We start from the raw sequence: 12790 nt of genomic DNA, 5'->3' as shown, positions 1-12790 counted from the left end.
TACGCGGTGTCGTATACATTCTCTCGCAAGGGCTTTAAAGATTGGGAAATGCTGTGGGGGTCCTCGGTCGACCCTTCGCTTGCCGAGAGCTTCACACCCCTCCGCTCACGCCGACGTTTGGTCCCAGTGTCTGGAATTTGGCTTACAGAGGGACAAGCTGCCATGACGGGGGGGGGGGGGGGTACCCTAGGTCAGGGGTCAGCAGCGTGCACTGCTCTTTAGGGTCTGCTTTGGTGCGACGTTACTTATTACGGACCCACCGCCATCTCCGCTATTTGTTACTGCTTTGGTGCGACGTTACTTATCACGGACCCGTTTACATATTCGTTACTGCTTTGGTGCAACGTTACTTATCACGGACCCACCGCCATCTCCGCTATTAGTTACTGCTTTGGTGCGACGTTACTTATCACGGACCCACCTCCGTCTCTGTATTCACCGCTCGCATTGCGGCGCTTGAAATGTTGAGGTTTCCCCCCCCCCCCCCCACCACGGAATTCGAATAAAAAATGCCTGCTCTTGTGATTTTGGTCGCCGACCCCTAGGGTAGGACGTGATTGAAGTTCAAAGACGTTTTGTACACGCTACGGGCCCAGTGTAGATCTTAGTGTTTAATACACCAGTCATCCCCCACTGCTGAGACCAACGTGATACCCCCCCCCCCCCCATCCAATGAGTGTGATGGTGTTCACATTTACAGCCCCGAAAGCAGCAGTGGGAATTCCACATGCCTATGACAGCGAAACTGTACGGCGAACAGAAACATGGAGAGTGTTCAATGAACTGGGAGAAGGGCTGAACGCGCGTGCGAGGTAAGCGTGGAGAAGGTGCACTGCAAGATGAGGGAAAGGATGCGAGAGACGTTGACTTGAGATGAGGAGCGCTAAGTGGGCTTGGGTTAGGGCACGTCGCACTGAGATGGAGACTGATCAAACCCATAACGTGTCAATCCATACGGTTTACCCCGTGTTGTGCAGGGAAATTGAGTTTTCAGGTCCAAACGGCGTACGGCTGTTTCAATACGGGCAAAGACAAAAAAAATGTCTTCGTGTTTCTCCCTTGTGATGGGACTTTGTAGGATGAACGCTGAGATTTATAAGGGGGCATGGGGTGATCAATAAGGTCTGAATTGGTCTGTAATAAGGTAGGGCACTGATAAGGGGTTGACAGGTGTGCAGATATCACCCAAAGGCTAGAACATGTCCAAGAGGGCGGCCACTATGGAGACGGATCAATGGGTCGGCTCGCATGCAGAAGGGAGATGGACTGAGATCGCAGGGCCACGACGGATAGAAGCGACGGCGTGGAGCGTCTTGATGCAGCAGTGGATGGATCATGGCTGATTATTATGATGGGGGGTAGGGGCAAAGCTCAATGACTTCCACTGTTAACTTCCCGGCAACGTTTTACTCATTGGCTTGTCCCTGGGAGGAACGATGGGCTTGTGACTGACCCCTAACCGGTATTTGAACTTGTGACCTTCTGGTCGTCGGCCACGTGCTCTTCTCTCTCTCACACCACTGCACCTCCTGGCACACTGCCACAACACTGCCAATCATAAAATAATTAAAACTTACCACCGTAAAATCCACAGCTGTAAAATTTTAAAGCCATAAAGCAAAGTGGACTCTGCATCACTGTTTCATCTGTTTCCTATTAACTGGTTATCCCAGCTTCCACCTGTATACAAACTACATTTGTTTCGCCTTCGTTAGGGATCATCGGTAAAGTTGAGCCGTGTTACTTTCCTGCCACAAAATAGCTCGCACTGTTTTGGTGTATAAACAGAAATAAAATCGGTGTCACTTTAAAAAGAAAAAGCGTTGGACAGTGCCTGTCTCCACTGGTGGTCATTAGCTAGTGGTAAATATTCCACGTTCCTATGACGGGGTAAGTCTACCATGAGCTGAATTCCTAACACCAAGTGGTGTAGCGTCACTTAGTGGTACTCATCTTACCGACCCCAGCGGGGGAGGGAGGCGGGGGATACAACGGATGATGATGATGATGATTGACATGATGGCGGCGAGTGCCTGGCGCGGTGTAAACATCGCCACTAGGGAGACAAAGACGGCCGGGAGTGGTGCTGGTCACCCACGTCCTCGTGTGCCTTGCTGGCTTTCATAGGTGCTCGCTAATAGCACTTGCCCCTACAGTCTGTTAAGGCTACACGGGGCAGGGGGGGGGTCTTTGTTTTTTTTGGTGGTGCTGATGATACCTGGATCGAACCCAGGTTCTGTTTTTCTTTGGCGTGACGTCCAAGCTTTGCCACGGATCCAACCCCTCACGTGACCTGGTGACCGCCTTGAGGCCATCTCAACTCTACTCGACAATCCGGCGTTTTAAAATCACAGGCGGCTGCTGAGATCCGGATTCGAACCCAGAAGCAGTGCCGGATTATCTTCGTAGCAAAAGTAGCTACACATGTAGCAGCTACGGGCCCCGCACTTTCAAGGGCCCCGCGCTAAACGCTTTCAAGCTATCAACTCCGGTTCAGTGATTCTGCACTTGCTCTATTACTATAGTACTATACGGCCTTCAACTTTTATGAACGACTGGTTCGCGATATGTCGTATTATCTGGCCGTATAGCAAATGAAAAAATACAATTACTTCACTATGCAAGTAAAAAATGTGCGTCTTTTAATATTTGTTTTATTTTTTATTTACGTGTTTTAATTTTCACGTGTGTTTAAAAAAAAATGTTTTTAGCGCCCAGGCGTTCTGACCTCCGAGCCACCGGCCTCGGTGTGAGAGGGGCAGCACCCCCCCCCTCCCTCCGCCCCCCCACTGATGGCATCCTTTGCACGTCGCTCGCTTCACCGCCGTAAAATAAAATAAAAAACCGGGTGCCGTAAAACACAAAAAAAAGCTGAGAGAAAATACGACCGACACGGGCAACGGAGCCGCACGCACGCCTGAAATAAATTCAGAAGTTTCCTCCCCTACCCAGGCAATTAACTGCGGTAGGGATCTGAGGCCGCTGAAGGGCCCTTGTCATAAGACTGCGTGGGGGTGAGGTGGGGGACACTCATTAAACTTTATTTCATCTCTCGGATATGGCCTTTTGAGCGAGGTGGCGGCTTTGTACTTGCACCCTCACGAGCGGCGCTCCCCGCTGCGTGTCAACAGACCTTCACGCTAAAGGCACATTGCTCCACTCGGTTGGGATGGAGTGAGCCACTCCGATGTTTATCGCCCTCCCCCCCTTCTCCTCCCTCGCTCTCTCGCTAGCTCTCTGTTTTTTCCTGCGTAGATTTTTCACAGCTAATCTCTGCGAAACACACACACAAATACCTTTTTACCACTATGTCGACGATTGTCAAGACGAGAACATTTCAGCGGTGTGTTTTAAATTGTATATATACACACACATTTTAATGGGGCGTGCGCGCCGAGCGATGCCAGCGACACGCGGCGTCGCTGGCAGAGCGGTAATGAATGGGTAACCACGGAGGAGCTGATGCCGCTCACTGAGTGCAGAGCAAGGTCGGTGGCAACTTCGCCCGGCCACCTCCGATGAGCACGGTTGGCTACTACGTAGTGCGCGAAAGAGGTTCAACACACAACCCATACAGTTTAACACGTAGGCTTTCGCGACCAATATCATCCATAATAGTGTTTTTTTATGGGGGGGGGGGGGGTTAGATCGCGTAAATATGTGTCCTTAAAAGCCCGCGGAAGTCACAAATCTGTCTGTCGCCTGATGAAGCTAGCTGTAATTACTGGCGAAACGTCGTAGTCAGATTGTAAATGTTGTGGCTTGGCTCTCCAACACACCCGTGTGCTGTACTAGTGACGAATTGGCCACGTTCTGTTTACGTGCCAACCCTTACTAGTTGGCTGTGTCGGGTGGTGTCGGGTTTTAACGACACATTTATATATTTACGCGATCTAACCCAAAAAAACCCATTATGGACAACACGTACAACATTAGGCAATAGACGCTGGGGAGGGGATTCCAACCGAGGTAGAGTGCAGTGCGGGGAAAGAAGCAGGGAGAGAGAGAGAGAAGTTCCGTGTTGCCTGCAGCGGGTACGGGTATTTGAACAGCGTGGATCAATCATCACTTGTGTCCTCAAGTGATGATTGATCATCACTTCACGAGCTTCCTTGAAGGTCAAACCCCGGTGATCTTCCGTGAAAGACCCAACGCAGAAGATCCCTGGATTTGATCTTCTACGAAACTCACGGTCCACGTTAAACCGCACACACTGCACAAACGATGGCAGCCGATTCGGATACCTGATGCACAAACGGAAAATGTAAAAACTCTCCAGTAGTAATGCGACTGTGGTCATCCAGAACAGGCCGTGCAACGTGTAACGGACGCAATGCCCCGATCCACAAATGCGAAGGAGACATCGCAGCGATGATACCACTCCGCTGGCTCCTGACGAGGTTGCCTGGACTTGACCCACCTGAGTGTGAAATTGTCGTCGGTGCTCTGCAATCTACGCAAGAAGAATCATTTCGCGGGTATGTGGATACCAACGTTGTTGTCAATCCACTGCTCTGGATACGAGGGCCTTCCAGCTCCGCACGCTGATCAGGGCAGGTTCGTGAAGACGTGGAGCATAGAAGTGCAGCTCAACAAAGAATTGGCATTCGTTGCGTGCGTGGTGGTAGGCCGTCCCAAGCACTGACCAGGCGCAAAAAAACCTGCTTAGCTTCCGAGATGTGATGGGGTCCCGGTATACATTCCACACGTGATGGGGGTCAGCAGTACCGGATTATCCTAGTAGCAAAAGTAGCTACAAATGCTACGGGCCCCGCACTCTCAAGGGACCCCCGCTAAATTATTTCAAGCTATCAATTCCGGTTCAGTGATTCTGCACTTGTTCTAATACTATAGTATTATACCGCCTTAAACTTTTATGAACGATTGGGTGTTTAAGGTTAGCGATTTGTCGTATTATCTGGCTGTATCGTAAATAAAAAAAAAATCAATTGCTTTACTATGCAAGTAAAAAAATGATGGTTTTCATAATTATGTTTTTTTTGTATGGAGGGCCCCTTTATAACATACTACAAGCCCCGCACTAGCTTAATTCAGCACTGGGGGTCAGGCGTGCCGCCTTTGTGTATTTCACCAATAATAATAATGATCTACAGCTCTGTGATCCACGGCTGGATGAAGTTCTCGCTCGACGTTCTTACTGAATCCTGTTTCATTGCAGCGATTGTTAAAACGTTAACGCAGACGTTGAAACACGAAACGTTTGCAGCTACGGGACCGCGCATTTCAGACGCAGGGACCTCCTGCCTCTGTGCGCCAAGACTCGGCGACGCGTTCCTCTGTAAATATTATCTTGAAATGGTCATCGCTATCATCACCACCACCATCATCACCACCATCATCATCACCACCACCATCATCACCACCACCAGCATCACCACCACCATCACCACCACCATCATCATCATCGCCACCATCATCACCACCAGCATCACCACCACCATCATCATCACCACCATCATCATCACCACCACCATCATCACCACCACGAGGTCAGTACAGCCTGCACCACACAGTCCCGTGGTCACTTTGCTACTCTGATTTCCCCAAACGTGAAGATGGCTCGGATGGTTTAGATCTGCAAATGACCGAGAAAAACCCATCAAAAAAAGGATAATACTGTGCTGATGAGTCGTAATTCGGACTAATACCGGTCCATAGTTGTCTATCACTGCATCGCTGCTGCGCTTGCGACAGTGATTTGGCAACAATTGCTCAGATTAATGTTGACGGTGACTTTTGAAAGCGCACTGTAATGCAGTTCTTGAGGAACTGTTGCTGCATTTCTGTAAAATGCACACACGGCCGTGTTTTTATTTTAAACACATGTTTGCGTCTTGTTTGACACGTTTGGCTGGATCTGTGGAGGAGTAAGATATGTTAATACTCCCTGCATGGGTGAGGGGGCCGCGGTGGCGAGATGTTAACTATCTCGCTTGGTATACAGGAGGTTGTGGGTTTGATCCAGACCCTGATGCCTGCTGTTGTATGTTTTGAGTTTGCGTGTCTCTCTCTCTCTCTCTCTCCACGTGGTCGCGTGGATTTTTCTACGGGTCCTCCGGTTTTCCCCTCCACATTTAGAAACATGCGTTTCGAGTATTTGGTTGTTTTACATTTCCACATGATAGGCCACTCCGTTGTGCTATCATTCGTGGCCAGATCGCTTCTGAAAAGAGCTATATAGATCAGTGGGCCTTACCTGGTAAAATAAATAAATAGTTTAGTACTAACTTGATTTAACAGGTGGGTTTTGAACACGTGTGCCCTTTTTTGCATAATTATCACAGAGGATGTGCACACCCAGCAGTCACCACCACTTACAGTTCAAAGTTCAATTCCTCCGACCACTCTCTGCCAAACTCTTTTGCGGAGTTGGCCAAAGCGCTCTCTGCACAAATTTCATTTCCGACTTACCTACTGCTAGCGCCTACAACCCTTAACACCCGTACCAACATGTTGGCATCGGAGAGAGTTCACGGAGCAGACACACCCACAGAGAGAGAGATGGTGACGGAGGGAGAGAGGATGTCGTTTAAGGTCCACTTGCCCCAGCGATGGGACGTCGAGGGCCACACGCTCCGCTCGTAAATAATGATGAAGCGGCATGCCTGCCTTGGCCTCGTCAACAACAACAACAAAGGGCCCTACCGAGCACCGTGTGATTGACGCACGCAAGTCACTGGCCGCCGGGGGATCCTGGTGGGTGAGACGTGGGGGGGGGGGGGACTGACCGCGTGATCGGGGGCGGGGGGGGGTCATTTGTTCGCGAGGCCAAATTGCGCGAGAAGAGACCATTAGGAGTTACATACACAGAAGTGTGTCTCTGTGTGTGTGTGGCAAAACAACACCCTACCTCCTCGCGGTGCTGGACGGGAAACTCTGTCGTGGACAGTGCTGTGGGGGGAGGGCCAATTCCGATTGGCCCCTCCCCTCATGGCGTCTGTGACCACCACAGTGGCTAAACAGGGGCTCTGGATGGGTGCGAGGGGCTGGTAACCCCTCCTCCTTCAAAAAATTACCACGAAACCACGAATTAAAAATGTAACAAATATGCTCGTGCCGGAGGCCCCGGGGGGACAGGCGTCTATGACGTCTCCTGGCCAAACCCCAATTGGTGTAGCCAGGAGATTGAATCTCTACCCTCGGGGCTCCTCCAGAAACAACGAAAAGCCACTTCGTGTGGCCACGTGGAATGTTCGAATGCTCACTGCGGAGGAGAGGCTGCCACTCCTCTGTCAGGAGCTGGACCGGTACCGCTTGGATCTCTGTGGCATTCAGGAGGTCCGGTGGACCGGTTCTGGCTCCTGCCACCATGAAGGGTTGACAGTCCTCTACTCGGGGCAGCAGACTGTCAAACAGGGTGTGGATCTTCTTTTGAACAAAAGAATTAAGGGGGCGTGGGAGCATGGCGGTGAGGTGTGGGAAGCTGTAAGCCCCAGGCTACTTTGGGCTCGCCTTCCCATCAACCAGAGGCGAGGAGTGGTGGTCGTGGTTACTTATGCCCCCACCGAAGACGAACATCCGTGGAGGGATGCAGGCAAAGCCGATGAGTCAGATGCTTTCTATGACCTCCTGTCACAGGTGCTGGCTAAAGTGGCCCCACGGGATAGTCATCTTATTAGGCGACTTCAATGCCCGAGTTGGTCATGATGCTGGCACTTGGTCGGGAGTGATTGGAGGGCATGGGCCAGATCAGCTCAATAACAACGGTAGGAGGCTGCTAGATTTTTGTGCAGCCCAGGGGCTTGTAATTACCAACACACTGTATCGGCATCGGCGCATCCACACAACATCATGGATGCATGCCGGGTCCAAGCAAGAACATCTGCTGGACTACATAGTGATGGACCAGCGGATGCGAGCCCATGTCCTTGACACCAGGACCTACCGTGGAGCTGATCTGCCCTCTGACCATCGACTTGTCATCTGTAAGATGCACCTGCCATTCTTCCACTCCGGTGGTGGGTGTACACCCAGGACCCCATTCCAACCTAAAGTGGCCTGGTCTCAGTTATCTGATGAAAGTTGCAAGTGAGAATTTCATCATCGCTTGCGGCTGGGGTTGGCATCGTCCCCCACTCCTCATAATCTCGAGGGTAAATGGGCGAGGTTTAGGACTAACTCATGCAGCTGCATTGGCTGCTTTGGGTACGCGGTCCAGACCTCCCCAGAGACCCTGGCTGACAGAGGTGTTCAGGATAGTTGAGAAAAAGCGACAGGCCCACTGTCATCGGCTACAGAATCCCATGTCAGAGAATGAGGAGGCTTACCGCAGCCTTCGCTCGGAGTTTCGGAGAGCCGAGAGGCGCTGCAAGGATGGGTGGTGGTTGCGGGTTGCTGAGGAGATGGAGTCTGCGTCAGTGGCCCGTAATCACAAATCTCTATTTAACTCCATCATAAAAGTAACCTGCAGCGCCACACCTATTACCATCATTAGGGGAAAAAACGGTGATCCAATCTCTAAACCCCAGGAACAGGTTTGCAGATTTGCTGAGCATTTCTGTGAGGTCCTGGGGAAGGGGAAATCCCTCAGCCAGGAAAACATCGTGGCACAAAGTGGGGATGACCCTGCTGAGGCTGCGGTGCCTCAAATATTGGAAGAAGTCACCCCCTGTGAGTGGCTGGCTGAGGTGCCATCTGTTGAGGAAGTACTGAAGGCGATCCGGAGTCTGAGACTAGGAAAGGCACCGGGCAGAGATGATCTCTCAAGCGAAATGCTGAGGGAGGGTGGCGTTTGTGCACAGACTGCCCTATATGACATCATAACAACAGTCTGGACCACTGGACGGGTTCCACAGGATTGGAAGGATGCCCTGGTGGCCCCCCCTTTTTAAGAAGGGGGAACGCACAGACTGTAACAACTACAGGGGCATCTCACTCCTCAGTGTGCCGGGAAAGGTCCTGGCAAGGATTATTCAACATCGCCTTGCCAGGCACGCTGAGGAGAGGCTTGCAGAGCCCCAATGCGGTTTCAGGAAAGGGCGGTCTTGCACAGATGCCATATTTTCTCTCCATCTGCTACAGCAGAGGTGTAGGGAATTCCAGCAAGACCTACATCTCTGCTTTATTGACCTGGTCAAGGCCTATGATACCATTAGTAGGCCTGGGCTCTGGGTTGTTCTTCGTGCTTTTAGAGTCCATGACCCTCTACTTACGATCATTAAGGACCTTCATGATGGTGAGCGGGCCCGGGTAAAACTACGTGGCCGGGAGTCAGAGCCATTCCCTGTACACCTTGGGGTGCGACAGGGATGTCCTCTGGCTCCCACATTATGTAACATCTATTTTGACCACGTAGTTCGTGAAGCCTTCAATAGCTGTACCGGGGGAATCTCCATTTGGTACAGATATAATGGGAGGCTGATCGATGCCCGGGTGCGGTCAAGGGATGGCTCCCTATTGCTCAACCACATTATGTATGCTGATGATTTGGTAATAGCTGCTTATTCAGAGGAGGAGTTGGAGACGCTGCTGCTGAGACTGGAGCGTGCCACTAAGAGATGGGGCCTTACCATCAGCCCCACCAAAACTGGGTATTTTGTACCATCGGACACTCCACCCTCACAACTCCCAATCGGTGATGGGGCAGTTGTGGAGAGAGTGGAGAGTTTCCCATACCTGGGCAATGTGCTTATGACCAGCTCCAGTTTAACAGCAGAGGTCTCACTCCGAATCAGTCGAGCGGCAATATATTTTCATCGGTTGCGTAACGCTGTGTGGAAGCTACCTGGTTTGTCGCTCCGCACTAAACTTCAGGTCTTCTCGGCCACGGTAATTCCCTCCCTTCTCTACGCTTGCGAAACGTGGACCCCCCTAATGGAACATCTTCGCCGGTTAGAAACATTTAGGCTAGCCTACCTACGTCCCATCCTGGGTTAACCAGGCTGGATTGTGTGAGGAGCTCACAAATCCTTGAAAGATCTGGGCAAGGCCCCATCGGTGAGCTCCTCCGGCAGGCAAGGCTGCGTTGACTGGGTCATGTAGCCCGCATGCCCAGCCACCGCATGCCGAAACAGCTTTTGTTCGGCCGGATCGAGGGGGCTAAACGGGCGCGGCACGGACTAGAGAAGATATGGAGTGATGTGGTACAGGAGGACGTGGAGCTGAGTGGACTTGCCGATGACTGGTACCAGCGGTGTCAAGATCGGCCTCTGTGGAGGAGGCTCGTGAAGGACGCTACTGGGCAGTTGGAGGCAGTCGCCCTCCAACAACAATGGAGGGCGGAAGAGCGATGCTCACAACAACGAGCGGAGCGCCGGGTGTCTAAAGCACAGCAGGTTGGCACAGTAGGGGGCACAGGTGGTGCATCAGCCAGCCATCTCAGTCATCTTAGTCAGTCGACCCGTGGCACTTGGGTCTGCCCCGTGACCTCCTGCCAGCGGGCGTTCGACACTTCACGTGGCCTCAAGGTGCACATGGCCTGGCACAAGCGTCGTGGTGTCGTCATCGCCACTTAGTGGCGAATGGCGGTTGTTGTTGTGTGCCCACTTGCGCGCGTGTGTTTGTTTGTTGCTGTTGTTGTGTCGTGTGGGGAGCGGTAGTGTAGCGGTTTGTGCGCCGCGCTACGAACCCGGCGGACCCGAGTTCGATTCCGGTATTGGTGACTGCTCTCGGTCACCAATATGGGTGACGATTATCTGAACCGGATTCTCCGATAGGTCGACTCAGTCTCAAATGAGAACCGAGTGAGGTGCGTAAAAAAACATCGCCACTGGGGAGACAAAGGCGGACGGGCGTGGTGCTGGCCACCTACCCCCACGTGTACCGTGTTCGCTGACAACACTTGCCCCAGCAGTCTGTTAACGCTATACGGGGGGTCTTTATCTTAGTGCGAGGCGTGACGATGAATGCACACGCCAGCACACACACACACACGCACACACACACCTCATATCCGAGGATACGATAATTACGACATAGATAAAGACTGTTCACATACACAAACAAACACACATCCGTCTGCGTGTACATGTGCGAGACATGACCTTTAGGGCACAGACACACACATAAATATATATGTATATACGAGTCATGGCCATTAAAGCGCACACACACGCACGCACACAGACGCACACACACACGTGTATGTGTGTGTGTCTGTGTGCATCAACGAGATAGATCAGCGTGTGCCTGTGCGCCCTAATGGTCATGTCGAGGACGCACACACAAAACACACCAGACGTGTGTGCGAGACGTGATCATTAGGGCAAAGCCAAAGACAAAGATCCCCCTATAGCCTTCACAGGCTGTTGGGGAAAGTGCTGCTGAAGGCCAGCTCCACGTGCGGCCGCCTTTGTCTCCCCAGCCTCAAATAGGTACTCATTTGAGGCTGAGTCGAACTTGAGGAGGCCCGCTAACCGTTGCACACGCACTCACACATATATCAAGCGCTTCACGAGGTATCTTGATTGTATGAACAGTTGGAACGAAAGGAACGGAATAATATTTACAACTCTCCGCCTACAGCATCACCATTGCCCCATGGTATATGCATTGACGATTCGGAGACTGTCCCTTCTTCGTTATGAAGAGGTAACAGAAAGCGCCGGTCATATTGGCCACAGACGCGCGTCGCGCGCTTTCAGATGCGCTTCTGCGGCCACCTGGAACGCTCTTCCTTCCGATAATAAGAAGCCACTGGAGCTTTGCACTTTTAAATAATCTAGATTGAAAATTAATATTTGCCTTTTTGTGTTTAGTTTGTTGTCCTCGCAACTCCAATTCGCACGGTTGGCTACGTACGGCGCGAAAGAAGTGCTTGCGTGTGGCTGGTGGACGGCATCGATGCTGGTAATGGATGGGTGGGTGGGTGGTGTGTTGATGATAAAGTTGTTGGTTGGGCGGGCGGTGATGATGGTTGAAGACATGGGCGACTTTGCGACGTTGGGGGCGCAAGTGGCAGGCGTCGTGGGTGACGGGCGGTCGCGCTGCGGTGTAGCTTTGGCTGGAGATGAAGGTCGTGTCAATGCATGGACTGGCTGGGTCGAGTCATCAACCACATTCACACACCTCCGCTCCCCGAACTAGACAAAGATACCCCCCCCGTACAGCTTGAACAGACTGTTCGGGGGTCAAGCGCTGTTCGCGAGCACCTATGAAGGCCGGCACGGCGCGTGGCCAGCACCACGCCCGGCCGCCTTTGTCTCCCCAGTGGCGATGATTACAAACCGCAGCGGTTGCTGAAACATTTGAGGCTGAGTCGACCCTAAGCTAGACCCCCACACACACACACTGGCCAGATCGACACTGATCTCCTCCCCCAGCCCACCATGCGTCTTTACAAACTCGTTTCACGGTTCACCGCCCAAACGCGACATCGCAGTGTTGGGTCAAATGTCGCCGTGTACTCGGAGCGACGGCTCTCCGGTTTCCTTCGTCTCGCTGCGGTAATGAATCCACGCACTCGGGGAGCGCGTGACGCAGCCGCCCCCTCCACCCACTGCCCCCACCCCCCCTTCTACAACCACACACTCACCACCACCACCTCTTACATCACAACCACCATCACCCATTACATCATGACCATCATCGCATTGTACACCACTACCAGTACCACCACCACCACCACCACAGCAGCTTACATCATACCACCACCACCTCTTAGATCACAACCACCACCACCGCATTGTACACCACTAACACCACCACCACCACAGCAGCTTACATCATACTACCACCACCACCTCTTAGATCACAACCACCGCATTGTACACCACTACCAGCACCACCACCACAGCAGCTTACATCATACCACCACCACCACCACCACCTC

Source organism: Petromyzon marinus, chromosome 1, assembly GCF_048934315.1.
Source record: "Petromyzon marinus isolate PM22_M1 ecotype Great Lakes invasive population chromosome 1, UKy_Petmar_22M1.pri1.0, whole genome shotgun sequence".
Taxonomy (NCBI): Eukaryota; Metazoa; Chordata; class Hyperoartia; order Petromyzontiformes; family Petromyzontidae; genus Petromyzon; species Petromyzon marinus.
The sequence above is the reverse complement of the archived record's forward strand: the minus strand, read 5'-3'. Positions refer to the sequence as shown.